This window comes from Phyllobates terribilis, unplaced genomic scaffold (genome assembly GCF_046119375.1).
Source record: "Phyllobates terribilis strain yellow unplaced genomic scaffold, ASM4611937v1 Scaffold_693__1_contigs__length_808095, whole genome shotgun sequence".
In the NCBI taxonomy this organism is placed as follows: domain Eukaryota; kingdom Metazoa; phylum Chordata; class Amphibia; order Anura; family Dendrobatidae; genus Phyllobates; species Phyllobates terribilis.
The window spans coordinates 18,647-38,804 of record NW_027363453.1 but is presented as its reverse complement, the minus strand read 5'-3'; the positions used below and the strand labels follow the sequence as shown (position 1 = coordinate 38,804).

Below are 20,158 nucleotides of genomic sequence, written 5' to 3'. Positions count from 1 at the left end.
CAGCAACTGTGCATTGCATTGCCATGTAATGTGATGCAATGCTATCTTTCTAGCTCTCCCTTTTTACTTCCTTTTGGATAAACAGACATATTAGGCAAGCATTTTGGAGCTTTCACCTAAATAACTACAGGTGGTGAGATAAGCTACACAATATAATTGACCTTTCAGTATATTGTTGCACACACACCATCTATTTAGCAAATGCCCTTGTTATCAACAGCAGCCTTTTAAACTCACCTGAGCTAACAGGTATGTGCGCTGGTTACTCTGCTGCGCTTAAAATTTCTTTTTTGGTTTGCTACAATGCCTTTTCTGAAACGTTGTCTCCTTCTGCTGGAACACTGACTTCTTTCATTTAATGCCTGCAGACTATAAAAGAGAACCCAACCCAAAAAGTTTGGTTGATTAGTCTGTGGCATTCTGTTAAACTGTTGCTTATGGCGGTCTCTGTGAGCTTCTCAGCGACATTCAGCCAGCCAGGTATCCTGCCTGCAGTAGATGGAATGTGGCAATGGAACGCTGGCTGCGCGTGTCATAATAGGCTCTGAGCCTTTATATACCTGTGCACAGCAGCAGCCACCTTCAGTCTGCTGCTGGACAGCCAGCAGCAGCAGCAGCAGGAGAGGTATGTAATCAGGAGCCCTCCTGCTAAGGGTAGACAGCTGCTCGTTCCACCCCACCCCCCGCCTTAATTGGTTCTCCTCCCTTCCAACGGTGTTGAGGCGGGTGGGAACAGCAGGGGGTGAAGGTGCTGTGTTTAAAGAGGTGGAGTTATGCAGATCTAAAACGCGTGGATTGCAGCAGCAGCAAGCCGAAAAGTGCAGGCATGTAAGGGATCTAGAGGTTGACAACATGTCTTCTTAACGGGAGTCCAGGAGCTCATCTCCACAAATGGACTTTTCAGGATCCTTGGGTGGCTCCGTAGTTTGAAACCAATTCTGGTTATCGCTTCTCGGCCTTTTGGCTAAGATCAAGTGTAGTATCTGTTCTTATCAGTTTAATATCTGATACGTCCCCTATCTGGGGACCATATATTAAATGGATTTTTAGAACAGGGAGATGGAAAAAGAGCTTGCTCTGTCCACTCCACGCATTGACCTGGTATTGCAGTATCTCCAGGACCGGTGCACCCCTTCTTTAATGCAGTTTCTAAAATCAGAAAGAATTGAATTCAATGTTTTTTGTTCATTTTGCTTGTTTGTCGGATTTTGGGATGGACTCTTTGGCTTTGCTTTTCTTCTCCTCATTGGATTTTTCATGTTCAAAGTTGCAGAAGCCAGATTACAAGCTCATTTTGGTTCAACTTCAGCAACTGTGCATTGCATTGCCATGTAATGTGATGCAATGCTATCTTTCTAGCTCTCCCTTTTTACTTCCTTTTGGATAAACAGACATATTAGGCAAGCATTTTGGAGCTTTCACCTAAATAACTACAGGTGGTGAGATAAGCTGCACAATATAATTGACCTTTCAGTATATTGTTGCACACACACCATCTATTTAGCAAATGCCCTTGTTATCAACAGCAGCCTTTTAAACTCACGTGAGCTAACAGGTATGTGCGCTGGTTACTCTGCTGCGCTTAAAATTTCTTTTTTGGTTTGCTACAATGCCTTTTCTGAAACGTTGTCTCCTTCTGCTGGAACACTGACTTCTTTCATTTAATGCCTGCAGACTATAAAAGAGAACCCAACCCAAAAAGTTTGGTTGATTAGTCTGTGGCATTCTGTTAAACTGTTGCTTATGGCGGTCTCTGTGAGCTTCTCAGCGACATTCAGCCAGCCAGGTATCCTGCCTGCAGTAGATGGAATGTGGCAATGGAACGCTGGCTGCGCGTGTCATAATAGGCTCTGAGCCTTTATATACCTGTGCACAGCAGCAGCCACCTTCAGTCTGCTGCTGGACAGCCAGCAGCAGCAGGAGAGGTATGTAATCAGGAGCCCTCCTGCTAAGGGTAGACAGCTGCTCGTTCCACCCCACCCCCCGCCTTAATTGGTTCTCCTCCCTTCCAACGGTGTTGAGGCGGGTGGGAACAGCAGGGGGTGAAGGTGCTGTGTTTAAAGAGGTGGAGTTATGCAGATCTAAAACGCGTGGATTGCAGCAGCAGCAAGCCGAAAAGTGCAGGCATGTAAGGGATCTAGAGGTTGACAACATGTCTTCTTAACGGGAGTCCAGGAGCTCATCTCCACAAATGGACTTTTCAGGATCCTTGGGTGGCTCCGTAGTTTGAAACCAATTCTGGTTATCGCTTCTCGGCCTTTTGGCTAAGATCAAGTGTAGTATCTGTTCTTATCAGTTTAATATCTGATACGTCCCCTATCTGGGGACCATATATTAAATGGATTTTTAGAACAGGGAGATGGAAAAAGAGCTTGCTCTGTCCACTCCACGCATTGACCTGGTATTGCAGTATCTCCAGGACCGGTGCACCCCTTCTTTAATGCAGTTTCTAAAATCAGAAAGAATTGAATTCAATGTTTTTTGTTCATTTTGCTTGTTTGTCGGATTTTGGGATGGACTCTTTGGCTTTGCTTTTCTTCTCCTCATTGGATTTTTCATGTTCAAAGTTGCAGAAGCCAGATTACAAGCTCATTTTGGTTCAACTTCAGCAACTGTGCATTGCATTGCCATGTAATGTGATGCAATGCTATCTTTCTAGCTCTCCCTTTTTACTTCCTTTTGGATAAACAGACATATTAGGCAAGCATTTTGGAGCTTTCACCTAAATAACTACAGGTGGTGAGATAAGCTGCACAATATAATTGACCTTTCAGTATATTGTTGCACACACACCATCTATTTAGCAAATGCCCTTGTTATCAACAGCAGCCTTTTAAACTCACGTGAGCTAACAGGTATGTGCGCTGGTTACTCTGCTGCGCTTAAAATTTCTTTTTTGGTTTGCTACAATGCCTTTTCTGAAACGTTGTCTCCTTCTGCTGGAACACTGACTTCTTTCATTTAATGCCTGCAGACTATAAAAGAGAACCCAACCCAAAAAGTTTGGTTGATTAGTCTGTGGCATTCTGTTAAACTGTTGCTTATGGCGGTCTCTGTGAGCTTCTCAGCGACATTCAGCCAGCCAGGTATCCTGCCTGCAGTAGATGGAATGTGGCAATGGAACGCTGGCTGCGCGTGTCATAATAGGCTCTGAGCCTTTATATACCTGTGCACAGCAGCAGCCACCTTCAGTCTGCTGCTGGACAGCCAGCAGCAGCAGCAGCAGGAGAGGTATGTAATCAGGAGCCCTCCTGCTAAGGGTAGACAGCTGCTCGTTCCACCCCACCCCCCGCCTTAATTGGTTCTCCTCCCTTCCAACGGTGTTGAGGCGGGTGGGAACAGCAGGGGGTGAAGGTGCTGTGTTTAAAGAGGTGGAGTTATGCAGATCTAAAACGCGTGGATTGCAGCGGCAGCAAGCCGAAAAGTGCAGGCATGTAAGGGATCTAGAGGTTGACAACATGTCTTCTTAACGGGAGTCCAGGAGCTCATCTCCACAAATGGACTTTTCAGGATCCTTGGGTGGCTCCGTAGTTTGAAACCAATTCTGGTTATCGCTTCTCGGCCTTTTGGCTAAGATCAAGTGTAGTATCTGTTCTTATCAGTTTAATATCTGATACGTCCCCTATCTGGGGACCATATATTAAATGGATTTTTAGAACAGGGAGATGGAAAAAGAGCTTGCTCTGTCCACTCCACGCATTGACCTGGTATTGCAGTATCTCCAGGACCGGTGCACCCCTTCTTTAATGCAGTTTCTAAAATCAGAAAGAATTGAATTCAATGTTTTTTGTTCATTTTGCTTGTTTGTCGGATTTTGGGATGGACTCTTTGGCTTTGCTTTTCTTCTCCTCATTGGATTTTTCATGTTCAAAGTTGCAGAAGCCAGATTACAAGCTCATTTTGGTTCAACTTCAGCAACTGTGCATTGCATTGCCATGTAATGTGATGCAATGCTATCTTTCTAGCTCTCCCTTTTTACTTCCTTTTGGATAAACAGACATATTAGGCAAGCATTTTGGAGCTTTCACCTAAATAACTACAGGTGGTGAGATAAGCTGCACAATATAATTGACCTTTCAGTATATTGTTGCACACACACCATCTATTTAGCAAATGCCCTTGTTATCAACAGCAGCCTTTTAAACTCACCTGAGCTAACAGGTATGTGCGCTGGTTACTCTGCTGCGCTTAAAATTTCTTTTTTGGTTTGCTACAATGCCTTTTCTGAAACGTTGTCTCCTTCTGCTGGAACACTGACTTCTTTCATTTAATGCCTGCAGACTATAAAAGAGAACCCAACCCAAAAAGTTTGGTTGATTAGTCTGTGGCATTCTGTTAAACTGTTGCTTATGGCGGTCTCTGTGAGCTTCTCAGCGACATTCAGCCAGCCAGGTATCCTGCCTGCAGTAGATGGAATGTGGCAATGGAACGCTGGCTGCGCGTGTCATAATAGGCTCTGAGCCTTTATATACCTGTGCACAGCAGCAGCCACCTTCAGTCTGCTGCTGGACAGCCAGCAGCAGCAGCAGCAGGAGAGGTATGTAATCAGGAGCCCTCCTGCTAAGGGTAGACAGCTGCTCGTTCCACCCCACCCCCCGCCTTAATTGGTTCTCCTCCCTTCCAACGGTGTTGAGGCGGGTGGGAACAGCAGGGGGTGAAGGTGCTGTGTTTAAAGAGGTGGAGTTATGCAGATCTAAAACGCGTGGATTGCAGCAGCAGCAAGCCGAAAAGTGCAGGCATGTAAGGGATCTAGAGGTTGACAACATGTCTTCTTAACGGGAGTCCAGGAGCTCATCTCCACAAATGGACTTTTCAGGATCCTTGGGTGGCTCCGTAGTTTGAAACCAATTCTGGTTATCGCTTCTCGGCCTTTTGGCTAAGATCAAGTGTAGTATCTGTTCTTATCAGTTTAATATCTGATACGTCCCCTATCTGGGGACCATATATTAAATGGATTTTTAGAACAGGGAGATGGAAAAAGAGCTTGCTCTGTCCACTCCACGCATTGACCTGGTATTGCAGTATCTCCAGGACCGGTGCACCCCTTCTTTAATGCAGTTTCTAAAATCAGAAAGAATTGAATTCAATGTTTTTTGTTCATTTTGCTTGTTTGTCGGATTTTGGGATGGACTCTTTGGCTTTGCTTTTCTTCTCCTCATTGGATTTTTCATGTTCAAAGTTGCAGAAGCCAGATTACAAGCTCATTTTGGTTCAACTTCAGCAACTGTGCATTGCATTGCCATGTAATGTGATGCAATGCTATCTTTCTAGCTCTCCCTTTTTACTTCCTTTTGGATAAACAGACATATTAGGCAAGCATTTTGGAGCTTTCACCTAAATAACTACAGGTGGTGAGATAAGCTGCACAATATAATTGACCTTTCAGTATATTGTTGCACACACACCATCTATTTAGCAAATGCCCTTGTTATCAACAGCAGCCTTTTAAACTCACCTGAGCTAACAGGTATGTGCGCTGGTTACTCTGCTGCGCTTAAAATTTCTTTTTTGGTTTGCTACAATGCCTTTTCTGAAACGTTGTCTCCTTCTGCTGGAACACTGACTTCTTTCATTTAATGCCTGCAGACTATAAAAGAGAACCCAACCCAAAAAGTTTGGTTGATTAGTCTGTGGCATTCTGTTAAACTGTTGCTTATGGCGGTCTCTGTGAGCTTCTCAGCGACATTCAGCCAGCCAGGTATCCTGCCTGCAGTAGATGGAATGTGGCAATGGAACGCTGGCTGCGCGTGTCATAATAGGCTCTGAGCCTTTATATACCTGTGCACAGCAGCAGCCACCTTCAGTCTGCTGCTGGACAGCCAGCAGCAGCAGCAGCAGGAGAGGTATGTAATCAGGAGCCCTCCTGCTAAGGGTAGACAGCTGCTCGTTCCACCCCACCCCCCGCCTTAATTGGTTCTCCTCCCTTCCAACGGTGTTGAGGCGGGTGGGAACAGCAGGGGGTGAAGGTGCTGTGTTTAAAGAGGTGGAGTTATGCAGATCTAAAACGCGTGGATTGCAGCAGCAGCAAGCCGAAAAGTGCAGGCATGTAAGGGATCTAGAGGTTGACAACATGTCTTCTTAACGGGAGTCCAGGAGCTCATCTCCACAAATGGACTTTTCAGGATCCTTGGGTGGCTCCGTAGTTTGAAACCAATTCTGGTTATCGCTTCTCGGCCTTTTGGCTAAGATAAAGTGTAGTATCTGTTCTTATCAGTTTAATATCTGATACGTCCCCTATCTGGGGACCATATATTAAATGGATTTTTAGAACAGGGAGATGGAAAAAGAGCTTGCTCTGTCCACTCCACGCATTGACCTGGTATTGCAGTATCTCCAGGACCGGTGCACCCCTTCTTTAATGCAGTTTCTAAAATCAGAAATAATTGAATTCAATGTTTTTTGTTCATTTTGCTTGTTTGTCGGATTTTGGGATGGACTCTTTGGCTTTGCTTTTCTTCTCCTCATTGGATTTTTCATGTTCAAAGTTGCAGAAGCCAGATTACAAGCTCATTTTGGTTCAACTTCAGCAACTGTGCATTGCATTGCCATGTAATGTGATGCAATGCTATCTTTCTAGCTCTCCCTTTTTACTTCCTTTTGGATAAACAGACATATTAGGCAAGCATTTTGGAGCTTTCACCTAAATAACTACAGGTGGTGAGATAAGCTGCACAATATAATTGACCTTTCAGTATATTGTTGCACACACACCATCTATTTAGCAAATGCCCTTGTTATCAACAGCAGCCTTTTAAACTCACCTGAGCTAACAGGTATGTGCGCTGGTTACTCTGCTGCGCTTAAAATTTCTTTTTTGGTTTGCTACAATGCCTTTTCTGAAACGTTGTCTCCTTCTGCTGGAACACTGACTTCTTTCATTTAATGCCTGCAGACTATAAAAGAGAACCCAACCCAAAAAGTTTGGTTGATTAGTCTGTGGCATTCTGTTAAACTGTTGCTTATGGCGGTCTCTGTGAGCTTCTCAGCGACATTCAGCCAGCCAGGTATCCTGCCTGCAGTAGATGGAATGTGGCAATGGAACGCTGGCTGCGCGTGTCATAATAGGCTCTGAGCCTTTATATACCTGTGCACAGCAGCAGCCACCTTCAGTCTGCTGCTGGACAGCCAGCAGCAGCAGCAGCAGGAGAGGTATGTAATCAGGAGCCCTCCTGCTAAGGGTAGACAGCTGCTCGTTCCACCCCACCCCCCACCTTAATTGGTTCTCCTCCCTTCCAACGGTGTTGAGGCGGGTGGGAACAGCAGGGGGTGAAGGTGCTGTGTTTAAAGAGGTGGAGTTATGCAGATCTAAAACGCGTGGATTGCAGCAGCAGCAAGCCGAAAAGTGCAGGCATGTAAGGGATCTAGAGGTTGACAACATGTCTTCTTAACGGGAGTCCAGGAGCTCATCTCCACAAATGGACTTTTCAGGATCCTTGGGTGGCTCCGTAGTTTGAAACCAATTCTGGTTATCGCTTCTCGGCCTTTTGGCTAAGATCAAGTGTAGTATCTGTTCTTATCAGTTTAATATCTGATACGTCCCCTATCTGGGGACCATATATTAAATGGATTTTTAGAACAGGGAGATGGAAAAAGAGCTTGCTCTGTCCACTCCACGCATTGACCTGGTATTGCAGTATCTCCAGGACCGGTGCACCCCTTCTTTAATGCAGTTTCTAAAATCAGAAAGAATTGAATTCAATGTTTTTTGTTCATTTTGCTTGTTTGTCGGATTTTGGGATGGACTCTTTGGCTTTGCTTTTCTTCTCCTCATTGGATTTTTCATGTTCAAAGTTGCAGAAGCCAGATTACAAGCTCATTTTGGTTCAACTTCAGCAACTGTGCATTGCATTGCCATGTAATGTGATGCAATGCTATCTTTCTAGCTCTCCCTTTTTACTTCCTTTTGGATAAACAGACATATTAGGCAAGCATTTTGGAGCTTTCACCTAAATAACTACAGGTGGTGAGATAAGCTGCACAATATAATTGACCTTTCAGTATATTGTTGCACACACACCATCTATTTAGCAAATGCCCTTGTTATCAACAGCAGCCTTTTAAACTCACCTGAGCTAACAGGTATGTGCGCTGGTTACTCTGCTGCGCTTAAAATTTCTTTTTTGGTTTGCTACAATGCCTTTTCTGAAACGTTGTCTCCTTCTGCTGGAACACTGACTTCTTTCATTTAATGCCTGCAGACTATAAAAGAGAACCCAACCCAAAAAGTTTGGTTGATTAGTCTGTGGCATTCTGTTAAACTGTTGCTTATGGCGGTCTCTGTGAGCTTCTCAGCGACATTCAGCCAGCCAGGTATCCTGCCTGCAGTAGATGGAATGTGGCAATGGAACGCTGGCTGCGCGTGTCATAATAGGCTCTGAGCCTTTATATACCTGTGCACAGCAGCAGCCACCTTCAGTCTGCTGCTGGACAGCCAGCAGCAGCAGCAGCAGGAGAGGTATGTAATCAGGAGCCCTCCTGCTAAGGGTAGACAGCTGCTCGTTCCACCCCACCCCCCGCCTTAATTGGTTCTCCTCCCTTCCAACGGTGTTGAGGCGGGTGGGAACAGCAGGGGGTGAAGGTGCTGTGTTTAAAGAGGTGGAGTTATGCAGATCTAAAACGCGTGGATTGCAGCAGCAGCAAGCCGAAAAGTGCAGGCATGTAAGGGATCTAGAGGTTGACAACATGTCTTCTTAACGGGAGTCCAGGAGCTCATCTCCACAAATGGACTTTTCAGGATCCTTGGGTGGCTCCGTAGTTTGAAACCAATTCTGGTTATCGCTTCTCGGCCTTTTGGCTAAGATCAAGTGTAGTATCTGTTCTTATCAGTTTAATATCTGATACGTCCCCTATCTGGGGACCATATATTAAATGGATTTTTAGAACAGGGAGATGGAAAAAGAGCTTGCTCTGTCCACTCCACGCATTGACCTGGTATTGCAGTATCTCCAGGACCGGTGCACCCCTTCTTTAATGCAGTTTCTAAAATCAGAAAGAATTGAATTCAATGTTTTTTGTTCATTTTGCTTGTTTGTCGGATTTTGGGATGGACTCTTTGGCTTTGCTTTTCTTCTCCTCATTGGATTTTTCATGTTCAAAGTTGCAGAAGCCAGATTACAAGCTCATTTTGGTTCAACTTCAGCAACTGTGCATTGCATTGCCATGTAATGTGATGCAATGCTATCTTTCTAGCTCTCCCTTTTTACTTCCTTTTGGATAAACAGACATATTAGGCAAGCATTTTGGAGCTTTCACCTAAATAACTACAGGTGGTGAGATAAGCTGCACAATATAATTGACCTTTCAGTATATTGTTGCACACACACCATCTATTTAGCAAATGCCCTTGTTATCAACAGCAGCCTTTTAAACTCACGTGAGCTAACAGGTATGTGCGCTGGTTACTCTGCTGCGCTTAAAATTTCTTTTTTGGTTTGCTACAATGCCTTTTCTGAAACGTTGTCTCCTTCTGCTGGAACACTGACTTCTTTCATTTAATGCCTGCAGACTATAAAAGAGAACCCAACCCAAAAAGTTTGGTTGATTAGTCTGTGGCATTCTGTTAAACTGTTGCTTATGGCGGTCTCTGTGAGCTTCTCAGCGACATTCAGCCAGCCAGGTATCCTGCCTGCAGTAGATGGAATGTGGCAATGGAACGCTGGCTGCGCGTGTCATAATAGGCTCTGAGCCTTTATATACCTGTGCACAGCAGCAGCCACCTTCAGTCTGCTGCTGGACAGCCAGCAGCAGCAGCAGCAGGAGAGGTATGTAATCAGGAGCCCTCCTGCTAAGGGTAGACAGCTGCTCGTTCCACCCCACCCCCCGCCTTAATTGGTTCTCCTCCCTTCCAACGGTGTTGAGGCGGGTGGGAACAGCAGGGGGTGAAGGTGCTGTGTTTAAAGAGGTGGAGTTATGCAGATCTAAAACGCGTGGATTGCAGCAGCAGCAAGCCGAAAAGTGCAGGCATGTAAGGGATCTAGAGGTTGACAACATGTCTTCTTAACGGGAGTCCAGGAGCTCATCTCCACAAATGGACTTTTCAGGATCCTTGGGTGGCTCCGTAGTTTGAAACCAATTCTGGTTATCGCTTCTCGGCCTTTTGGCTAAGATCAAGTGTAGTATCTGTTCTTATCAGTTTAATATCTGATACGTCCCCTATCTGGGGACCATATATTAAATGGATTTTTAGAACAGGGAGATGGAAAAAGAGCCTGCTCTGTCCACTCCACGCATTGACCTGGTATTGCAGTATCTCCAGGACCGGTGCACCCCTTCTTTAATGCAGTTTCTAAAATCAGAAAGAATTGAATTCAATGTTTTTTGTTCATTTTGCTTGTTTGTCGGATTTTGGGATGGACTCTTTGGCTTTGCTTTTCTTCTCCTCATTGGATTTTTCATGTTCAAAGTTGCAGAAGCCAGATTACAAGCTCATTTTGGTTCAACTTCAGCAACTGTGCATTGCATTGCCATGTAATGTGATGCAATGCTATCTTTCTAGCTCTCCCTTTTTACTTCCTTTTGGATAAACAGACATATTAGGCAAGCATTTTGGAGCTTTCACCTAAATAACTACAGGTGGTGAGATAAGCTGCACAATATAATTGACCTTTCAGTATATTGTTGCACACACACCATCTATTTAGCAAATGCCCTTGTTATCAACAGCAGCCTTTTAAACTCACCTGAGCTAACAGGTATGTGCGCTGGTTACTCTGCTGCGCTTAAAATTTCTTTTTTGGTTTGCTACAATGCCTTTTCTGAAACGTTGTCTCCTTCTGCTGGAACACTGACTTCTTTCATTTAATGCCTGCAGACTATAAAAGAGAACCCAACCCAAAAAGTTTGGTTGATTAGTCTGTGGCATTCTGTTAAACTGTTGCTTATGGCGGTCTCTGTGAGCTTCTCAGCGACATTCAGCCAGCCAGGTATCCTGCCTGCAGTAGATGGAATGTGGCAATGGAACGCTGGCTGCGCGTGTCATAATAGGCTCTGAGCCTTTATATACCTGTGCACAGCAGCAGCCACCTTCAGTCTGCTGCTGGACAGCCAGCAGCAGCAGCAGCAGGAGAGGTATGTAATCAGGAGCCCTCCTGCTAAGGGTAGACAGCTGCTCGTTCCACCCCACCCCCCGCCTTAATTGGTTCTCCTCCCTTCCAACGGTGTTGAGGCGGGTGGGAACAGCAGGGGGTGAAGGTGCTGTGTTTAAAGAGGTGGAGTTATGCAGATCTAAAACGCGTGGATTGCAGCAGCAGCAAGCCGAAAAGTGCAGGCATGTAAGGGATCTAGAGGTTGACAACATGTCTTCTTAACGGGAGTCCAGGAGCTCATCTCCACAAATGGACTTTTCAGGATCCTTGGGTGGCTCCGTAGTTTGAAACCAATTCTGGTTATCGCTTCTCGGCCTTTTGGCTAAGATCAAGTGTAGTATCTGTTCTTATCAGTTTAATATCTGATACGTCCCCTATCTGGGGACCATATATTAAATGGATTTTTAGAACAGGGAGATGGAAAAAGAGCTTGCTCTGTCCACTCCACGCATTGACCTGGTATTGCAGTATCTCCAGGACCGGTGCACCCCTTCTTTAATGCAGTTTCTAAAATCAGAAAGAATTGAATTCAATGTTTTTTGTTCATTTTGCTTGTTTGTCGGATTTTGGGATGGACACTTTGGCTTTGCTTTTCTTCTCCTCATTGGATTTTTCATGTTCAAAGTTGCAGAAGCCAGATTACAAGCTCATTTTGGTTCAACTTCAGCAACTGTGCATTGCATTGCCATGTAATGTGATGCAATGATATCTTTCTAGCTCTCCCTTTTTACTTCCTTTTGGATAAACAGACATATTAGGCAAGCATTTTGGAGCTTTCACCTAAATAACTACAGGTGGTGAGATAAGCTGCACAATATAATTGACCTTTCAGTATATTGTTGCACACACACCATCTATTTAGCAAATGCCCTTGTTATCAACAGCAGCCTTTTAAACTCACCTGAGCTAACAGGTATGTGCGCTGGTTACTCTGCTGCGCTTAAAATTTCTTTTTTGGTTTGCTACAATGCCTTTTCTGAAACGTTGTCTCCTTCTGCTGGAACACTGACTTCTTTCATTTAATGCCTGCAGACTATAAAAGAGAACCCAACCCAAAAAGTTTGGTTGATTAGTCTGTGGCATTCTGTTAAACTGTTGCTTATGGCGGTCTCTGTGAGCTTCTCAGCGACATTCAGCCAGCCAGGTATCCTGCCTGCAGTAGATGGAATGTGGCAATGGAACGCTGGCTGCGCGTGTCATAATAGGCTCTGAGCCTTTATATACCTGTGCACAGCAGCAGCCACCTTCAGTCTGCTGCTGGACAGCCAGCAGCAGCAGCAGCAGGAGAGGTATGTAATCAGGAGCCCTCCTGCTAAGGGTAGACAGCTGCTCGTTCCACCCCACCCCCCGCCTTAATTGGTTCTCCTCCCTTCCAACGGTGTTGAGGCGGGTGGGAACAGCAGGGGGTGAAGGTGCTGTGTTTAAAGAGGTGGAGTTATGCAGATCTAAAACGCGTGGATTGCAGCAGCAGCAAGCCGAAAAGTGCAGGCATGTAAGGGATCTAGAGGTTGACAACATGTCTTCTTAACGGGAGTCCAGGAGCTCATCTCCACAAATGGACTTTTCAGGATCCTTGGGTGGCTCCGTAGTTTGAAACCAATTCTGGTTATCGCTTCTCGGCCTTTTGGCTACGATCAAGTGCTTTATTGCAGGAGATTGTGGTTGAAGGGCACTCGGGTACCCCTCTCCTTGGCCTGGCAGGATCGTCCACTTTGGTGGACTTAGCCTGCTTGCTGCTATTAGGGAGAGGGCTTAGTCCCAGGGTAACGAGTTGCGATCCCCCAGCTTCCAGGTGTTTTTCGCTGCAAGAACACTGGGAGCGCAGATTGCAAGCGGCTGCAATTTGCAACCTTGTTGCGTTTTTCCATGGAGGTTGACCCTAACCTCGTGCCTCTTTATGCGAGGCTAAAAAACTCTATCCGAGTTCACTTCACGGCGGGTGGCTCGGATATGAGGAAATTAGGGTATGTAGTCCAGGACGTGCTCAGGAACCTTCTTGGCGTACAAAGGAATGAAATTCTCTCCATCCAGGATTATCCCAGAAGAGGTGACTATGACATCACATTCACCGGAGAAGGTATTTTTAGAGATGTACTAGAAAAGTTAAAAAAAGTTGAAAATAGTCCTGTTTTGAAAGGGATACAAATTGTTGAGCACGTCCTGGATGAGGTAAGACTGGTTATTGTAAAAATATTTTCGCCCTTTGTTTCTGCTCCAGAAGTAATGTCATTTCTAGCAATTTATTTTAAAAGTGTTAAATGTATTGGGAAGATATTAAACGAATATAACATATGGACATCTAAGTGGAAATTCCTTGTGAAGTGTACAAGAGATCCAAATACACCAGGTGGTATACGGCTCCCCCCTGCCCGTTTCAAAATTGGGCAAACAAATGGGGATTTCTTCTTTTCTGGGATGCCAGTATATTGCAGAAATTGTGGGCGCTATGGTCATTCAAAAGAAAACTGTCATGTATCATGTAGAAATTGTGCTAGTGAAGAACATGAGACAAAAGAATGCCCTAAGGAAAAGAAATGCAGTTTTTGCCAGACTCCAGGTCACTTTTATTTTTCTTGCCCTCACAGATTTCGGGAAGATGAGCAAAAGGGGAAGTCCAAGACGTCCGACCAAGGACCAAAAGATCAGACCACCCCTCAGGAGGAGGAACAACAACCTGGAGCCTCTGGAGACAATAAGGGCGTACCAAATAGTGAAGTGTCTCCAGAGTCTATGACAGGTAAAATACCAAATCCCAAAACCTGGCTGCAGGACCTGCGGGAGTCCAAAAGGAGGGCTGAGAAGGAGCAGAAGGGCACTACTGGTAAGGTCAAAAGGGACCGGCAAAAGGCCGACACAGAAGCCCATGCCCAGTCTGGGTCTCCTAGTGCTGAGGGCGCTGAGTGGATAAAGGTGGGTCCTAAGAAAAAGAAAAAGGGTGGTTCGGAGGAGGCAGCAGGAGGTGAACAGATGGACACTTCTCCAGAAGGAGACGTGGACGCTGGACCCTCAGGGGTTTCGGTCTCCGCTGCTACAGGTGGGGACCGGGATCTTGCTGCCTCTGAAGAGTCAGAGGCTCTGCCTTGTGCGCAACCTCCTCCTATAGGACGACCTTCTACAGGTCAAACAGGGGCGGCGGAACCCCTCGGGGACCCACCTGATGAGGAACTGCATGGCCAGCCAATGGAGACCCAGCGGGTTCTGCCAGCCAGCCCTCCGAGCTATGCCAGTGTAGCGTCGGGTTTATATAAATGTGGTAATCTTTCCTCCTCCACGGAGACTCTCGTGACGATACTATCAGATGAGGAGGGAGGCGCAAGCCCAGTGGTCTGATCAGGTTCATCGGACAGGTAAATCCGTTGCTCTTAGTTACCTAAGTAAAATTTCTACATTTTCTAATGATGGCTGAACTGAAAGGTATTTCCCTCAACGTGAGAGGCATAAAATCTAACACGAGAAGAACTGCTCTGTTTAATTTTTTTACGTGTTTTACTGCATCTGTATTTTTTCTGCAAGAATGTAATATCCCACATGAAATGTCATATCAAAAATATAAAGATGAGTGGAAGTGTGGGCCATCTGTCTGGTCCGGATCGAATGCTGCAGGATCAGCGGGTGTAGCCATACTTTTTAAAGGGAACGTTTTAATTGATTTTATTCAGGAAATTTTACCAGGTCGTATTTTATTAGTAAAAGCTTTTATTGATGGTATTAGATGGCAGTTTTTAAATTTTTATGGATCCCCAGAGAAAAATGAAAGAGCCGAAATGCTTGATCTTTTACCATTATTTATTAATAACTCTGAACCTTTTATCTTAGCAGGGGATTTTAATTGTGTTTTAAAAGGTGAAAACCGGCGCTCCAGCTCTGTAAGCAGGAACTACGATAAAACCTCAGGTATGCTACATGATATAGTCAAAGATGCTAAATTGATAGACATATATAAAGAGTGTCATAGTGACAGCACAGAGGACGCCGGTTTCACTTGGAGCAATGCTAATTGTAGCTCTAGGATTGATTTTATTTTTGGTTCAGATAAAACAATACCTGCCAAATGTGAAGTTTTAACTAATATATTTTCAGACCATAAACTTTTATCCTTTACCATAAAAGTAAATGACAACAAAAAATGTGGTAAGAAAAGCTGGAAAATGAACGTATCCCTTTTAACCGACCCGCAGATTTTATCAGATTTTATTGAGTTTTATAGGAAATGTAGAAAAGGGAAAAAAACAAATGAGACTATGAGTGTATGGTGGGATAGAATGAAAGTAAAAATAAAAGACTTTTTTATTAAAAAGAGTATATGTAGAGCCAAAGAAAAATATGAAGAATATAGAATTTTAAATACCCGCCTACAAACATTATTTAAGCTCAGAGACAATGGGATAGATGTACAACTTGATATTTCAAACTTAAAAGAAGAGATTTCAAAATGGCTAGAACAAAAAGGAAAAGAGATAATTTTTCGTTCTAGAGTACAACATATAGAAGAAAATGAAAAGTGTTCCAGATATTTTTTTAGGAAAAATAAAAAAGAAAAAGTGATAATTGACCATATAGATGGTGAGAATAATATAAAAAATATGCTGGGCAAAGTTGAGGTTTTTTTTTCTAATCTTTTTAATGGAAAAAATATAGATAATAAATTAATGGATGATTCGCTGCAAGGACTAACAGCTGTTTTAGATCCCGCATCCCAAGAGTTTTTATCCCAAGTTTTAACGGAACAAGAAGTGTTAAAAACTATTAAAAGTTTTAAAACTGGAAAGGTCCCTGGTCCTGATGGCATCCCAATAGAATTTTATGTATGTTTTTATGATATTTTAAAAGATGATTTGTTTTATTTGTTTACTGAGGTTTTTAATAATAAGGTTTTATTAAATTCCTGGAAGAAAGGTGAAGTCTCCCTCCTATACAAAAAAGGTGATAAATCAAAATTAGAAAACTGGAGACCAATAACACTTTTAAATTGTGACTATAAAATAATGGCTAAAATTTGTGCAAATCGTCTAAAAGAAGTCATCAGCAAAGTTATTCATTCTAATCAAGTGTGTGGGGTGCCGGGGCGCAGTATATGGGACAATCTGAATTTAGTGAAAGACTGTATTGAGGATGTAAAAGACAGAAAGGGGAAAATGGCGATTTTATCTATTGATTTTGAAAAAGCATTTGACCGTGTCTCACACTTTTATCTTTTTAAAGTTTTAGAGAAAATGGGCATACCAGAAGGGTTTTTACTATCGCTTAAAGCATTTTACAAGGATTGTACAAGTAAGATTTTAGTGAATGGTTTTAAGACACAAGAGGTATTTTTACGGTCAGGGGTGAAACAGGGATGCCCTCTGTCCCCCCTACTGTTTATCTGTGCACTGGAACCAATGTTATGTGCAATACGCCAAAATAAACAGATATGCGGTGTCCCTCTGCCTGGAAGCGGTGGTTTGGAGGCCAAGGTTGTAGGCTACATGGATGACGTGGCGGTCTTGTGTACAGATGCACCATCACTTACGGCCACTCTCCATCAAGTGCAATCCTTTTGTCTAGCTTCTGGTTTTAAAATCAATTTTAATAAGTGTAACATTTTAAGTGTTGGGGGGATGATTTTACGTGATGTACCAATTAATGTCTCCGAATCCATTTCCATTTTAGGTATATCATTCACTGAAAATAATGATGGTTATAATAGTTGGGAAACAGTTACACAGAAAGTAAATACGAAAATATGTATGTGGAACATGAGGAGACTTACAATGGAGGGTAAAGTATTGGTTTTAAAGATGGTGATTTTACCTCTTTTATTGTATCTTAGCATGGTTTTCCCCCCGCCTGTTAATGTTTTAAAAAAGATAACCAAAACCTGTTTTACCTTCTTTTGGAATTCAAAAATGGAAAAGCTGAAAAGAGAAATCGTGATGAAATCAAAAGTAAAAGGTGGTAAAGATTTTCCAGATTTTAATAGGTTTCTTTTAATCCATTTGTTCGTTTACTGTTTTAATGCCCTTTTTAAGAATCACTATTGGTCCTTTTTTATGCGTTTTAATACAGGATTTTTTATGAGAAAGTTTGGATGGTATGAAGTTAATATATCTGTGCCCCATGCTTTTAATTTGTCGACGCATTATGAGATTTTAAGGAAAATAGTGTCCGATTTTAATTTAGGGACTAAGAAAATAGAGGAATTAAGAAATAGTAAGAAACTAATTAAAGAAATACGTAAAAGTGAGGAAATATGTAATGTTGACAGAAATGATGATGACAAATCTATGTCTATCTGGAAAATGATTAACGTTTTTTATCTTTTTAATGAACAGAGAGATCTGGCTTGGAGTTGCATGCACCGCTGTCTTCCTTGCCGGGCATTCCAATACAGAAGAGGATTTGTGAGGTCTGCCATCTGCCCAAGAACCGGATGCCAAGACGAGGAAACGGTGGAACATCTATTATGGACATGTAATTTTGCAAAGGATTTCTGGAGAAGACTGCTCCCCCTACTGGAAAGGGTGGCAGACCTCAAGGACTTTACATATAAAACTGTGCTATACGGACTTATGGAATGCCCCACAATGGACCAGTACACAATGGCTTGGAAGACAGTGAACTGCGCCAAGTCATCTCTCTGGAAAGCGCGCAACATTGCTATTTTTAAACAAGATGTTTTATCAGTGAATGATGTTTTAAGTTTATGTTTATGTGAAATGTATACTTATTATTTAATTGACAAAAAGAAGAATGTACATATTTCCAAAAAATGGCTTGTTGACCAATGGAACCTAATTATTTAAAATCTTTGTATTTTTTTGTTTTGTAAATTTCATTTGTCTTTTAACGTTTGGTATTTGTGTAATTATGCTTGTAATTTGTTAAAGTTTTAATAAACGGTTTTATCCCTCTGCAGGGGATAGCCAAATTAAAAAAAAATCTGTTCTTATCAGTTTAATATCTGATACGTCCCCTATCTGGGGACCATATATTAAATGGATTTTTAGAACAGGGAGATGGAAAAAGAGCTTGCTCTGTCCACTCCACGCATTGACCTGGTATTGCAGTATCTCCAGGACCGGTGCACCCCTTCTTTAATGCAGTTTCTAAAATCAGAAAGAATTGAATTCAATGTTTTTTGTTCATTTTGCTTGTTTGTCGGATTTTGGGATGGACTCTTTGGCTTTGCTTTTCTTCTCCTCATTGGATTTTTCATGTTCAAAGTTGCAGAAGCCAGATTACAAGCTCATTTTGGTTCAACTTCAGCAACTGTGCATTGCATTGCCATGTAATGTGATGCAATGCTATCTTTCTAGCTCTCCCTTTTTACTTCCTTTTGGATAAACAGACATATTAGGCAAGCATTTTGGAGCTTTCACCTAAATAACTACAGGTGGTGAGATAAGCTGCACAATATAATTGACCTTTCAGTATATTGTTGCACACACACCATCTATTTAGCAAATGCCCTTGTTATCAACAGCAGCCTTTTAAACTCACCTGAGCTAACAGGTATGTGCGCTGGTTACTCTGCTGCGCTTAAAATTTCTTTTTTGGTTTGCTACAATGCCTTTTCTGAAACGTTGTCTCCTTCTGCTGGAACACTGACTTCTTTCATTTAATGCCTGCAGACTATAAAAGAGAACCCAACCCAAAAAGTTTGGTTGATTAGTCTGTGGCATTCTGTTAAACTGTTGCTTATGGCGGTCTCTGTGAGCTTCTCAGCGACATTCAGCCAGCCAGGTATCCTGCCTGCAGTAGATGGAATGTGGCAATGGAACGCTGGCTGCGCGTGTCATAATAGGCTCTGAGCCTTTATATACCTGTGCACAGCAGCAGCCACCTTCAGTCTGCTGCTGGACAGCCAGCAGCAGCAGCAGCAGGAGAGGTATGTAATCAGGAGCCCTCCTGCTAAGGGTAGACAGCTGCTCGTTCCACCCCACCCCCCGCCTTAATTGGTTCTCCTCCCTTCCAACGGTGTTGAGGCGGGTGGGAACAGCAGGGGGTGAAGGTGCTGTGTTTAAAGAGGTGGAGTTATGCAGATCTAAAACGCGTGGATTGCAGCAGCAGCAAGCCGAAAAGTGCAGGCATGTAAGGGATCTAGAGGTTGACAACATGTCTTCTTAACGGGAGTCCAGGAGCTCATCTCCACAAATGGACTTTTCAGGATCCTTGGGTGGCTCCGTAGTTTGAAACCAATTCTGGTTATCGCTTCTCGGCCTTTTGGCTAAGATCAAGTGTAGTATCTGTTCTTATCAGTTTAATATCTGATACGTCCCCTATCTGGGGACCATATATTAAATGGATTTTTAGAACAGGGAGATGGAAAAAGAGCTTGCTCTGTCCACTCCACGCATTGACCTGGTATTGCAGTATCTCCAGGACCGGTGCACCCCTTCTTTAATGCAGTTTCTAAAATCAGAAAGAATTGAATTCAATGTTTTTTGTTCATTTTGCTTGTTTGTCGGATTTTGGGATGGACTCTTTGGCTTTGCTTTTCTTCTCCTCATTGGATTTTTCATGTTCAAAGTTGCAGAAGCCAGATTACAAGCTCATTTTGGTTCAACTTCAGCAACTGTGCATTGCATTGCCATGTAATGTGATGCAATGCTATCTTTCTAGCTCTCCCTTTTTACTTCCTTTTGGATAAACAGACATATTAGGCAAGCATTTTGGAGCTTTCACCTAAATAACTACAGGTGGTGAGATAAGCTGCACAATATAATTGACCTTTCAGTATATTGTTGCACACACACCATCTATTTAGCAAATGCCCTTGTTATCAACAGCAGCCTTTTAAACTCACCTGAGCTAACAGGTATGTGCGCTGGTTACTCTGCTGCGCTTAAAATTTCTTTTTTGGTTTGCTACAATGCCTTTTCTGAAACATTGTCTCCTTCTGCTGGAACACTGACTTCTTTCATTTAATGCCTGCAGACTATAAAAGAGAACCCAACCCAAAAAGTTTGGTTGATTAGTCTGTGGCATTCTGTTAAACTGTTGCTTATGGCGGTCTCTGTGAGCTTCTCAGCGACATTCAGCCAGCCAGGTATCCTGCCTGCAGTAGATGGAATGTGGCAATGGAACGCTGGCTG

General features: G+C 43.2%; 11 non-coding genes across 11 annotated transcripts; all 11 read left to right on the top strand.

Annotated features, from left to right (window-relative positions):
* Nucleotides 1-944: 944 nt before the first annotated feature.
* Nucleotides 945-1,135, top strand: LOC141236091 (U2 spliceosomal RNA). The gene has a single exon (XR_012301786.1). It is a non-coding gene; the product is annotated as a U2 spliceosomal RNA (small nuclear RNA).
* Nucleotides 1,136-2,244: 1,109 nt separating this feature from the next.
* On the top strand, nt 2,245-2,435 carry LOC141236079 (U2 spliceosomal RNA). The gene has a single exon (XR_012301775.1). It is a non-coding gene; the product is annotated as a U2 spliceosomal RNA (small nuclear RNA).
* A 1,115-nt stretch (nt 2,436-3,550) lies between these two features.
* LOC141236068 (U2 spliceosomal RNA) lies at nt 3,551-3,741 on the top strand. Its single transcript, XR_012301764.1, has one exon. It is a non-coding gene; the product is annotated as a U2 spliceosomal RNA (small nuclear RNA).
* Nucleotides 3,742-4,856: 1,115 nt separating this feature from the next.
* On the top strand, nt 4,857-5,047 carry LOC141236057 (U2 spliceosomal RNA). The gene has a single exon (XR_012301753.1). It is a non-coding gene; the product is annotated as a U2 spliceosomal RNA (small nuclear RNA).
* A 1,115-nt stretch (nt 5,048-6,162) lies between these two features.
* LOC141236299 (U2 spliceosomal RNA) lies at nt 6,163-6,353 on the top strand. The gene has a single exon (XR_012301989.1). It is a non-coding gene; the product is annotated as a U2 spliceosomal RNA (small nuclear RNA).
* A 1,115-nt stretch (nt 6,354-7,468) lies between these two features.
* LOC141236046 (U2 spliceosomal RNA) lies at nt 7,469-7,659 on the top strand. The gene has a single exon (XR_012301742.1). It is a non-coding gene; the product is annotated as a U2 spliceosomal RNA (small nuclear RNA).
* Nucleotides 7,660-8,774: 1,115 nt separating this feature from the next.
* On the top strand, nt 8,775-8,965 carry LOC141236035 (U2 spliceosomal RNA). The gene has a single exon (XR_012301731.1). It is a non-coding gene; the product is annotated as a U2 spliceosomal RNA (small nuclear RNA).
* A 1,115-nt stretch (nt 8,966-10,080) lies between these two features.
* LOC141236268 (U2 spliceosomal RNA) lies at nt 10,081-10,271 on the top strand. The gene has a single exon (XR_012301959.1). It is a non-coding gene; the product is annotated as a U2 spliceosomal RNA (small nuclear RNA).
* Nucleotides 10,272-11,386: 1,115 nt separating this feature from the next.
* On the top strand, nt 11,387-11,577 carry LOC141236023 (U2 spliceosomal RNA). The gene has a single exon (XR_012301720.1). It is a non-coding gene; the product is annotated as a U2 spliceosomal RNA (small nuclear RNA).
* Nucleotides 11,578-17,967: 6,390 nt separating this feature from the next.
* Nucleotides 17,968-18,155, top strand: LOC141236346 (U2 spliceosomal RNA). Its single transcript, XR_012302024.1, has one exon. It is a non-coding gene; the product is annotated as a U2 spliceosomal RNA (small nuclear RNA).
* A 1,115-nt stretch (nt 18,156-19,270) lies between these two features.
* LOC141236012 (U2 spliceosomal RNA) lies at nt 19,271-19,461 on the top strand. The gene has a single exon (XR_012301709.1). It is a non-coding gene; the product is annotated as a U2 spliceosomal RNA (small nuclear RNA).
* Nucleotides 19,462-20,158: the final 697 nt, after the last annotated feature.